The sequence below is a fragment of the Tupaia chinensis genome, unplaced genomic scaffold (assembly GCF_000334495.1).
Source record: "Tupaia chinensis unplaced genomic scaffold, TupChi_1.0 Scaffold143651_1, whole genome shotgun sequence".
NCBI classification, from domain to species: Eukaryota; Metazoa; Chordata; class Mammalia; order Scandentia; family Tupaiidae; genus Tupaia; species Tupaia belangeri.
Window position 1 is genome coordinate 2763231 of NW_006203500.1, and position 299 is coordinate 2763529.

At 60.2% G+C, this 299-nt stretch overlaps 1 protein-coding gene across 3 annotated transcripts in view; it reads right to left on the reverse strand.

Annotated features, from left to right (window-relative positions):
- Nucleotides 1-299, reverse strand: part of SIRAL2 (SIR2 antiphage like 2) — a 26656-nt gene that overhangs the window by 18317 nt on the left and 8040 nt on the right. The gene's annotated exons all lie outside the window — the stretch shown is intronic.

Genomic DNA, 299 nt, shown 5'->3' on the forward strand with positions numbered 1-299 from the left:
CAGCCGCCCCCCACCCCCCCCTCCCTCTAGCCCTGGGCTTCCGGGAGCATCAATGCCATCATGGCCACAAGCCAATGGCCCTACCCTGTGTCTCTACGAGGGCTCCCCAGCATCCCCTGCCTTCCTCGGCACTGTAGGAACCCCCAATAGAGCCAACTCCACCTCCTCTAAGCCTGCTCTCCAACAGCTGTCTGGAAACGGCGGGAAACAATGGCTGTGCCGCCTCTTTCTCGGGGTTGTCACAAACACGTGCAAGGAGAGATGAGCCAGATCACGCTTCAAACACCTGTCTCCTTCCT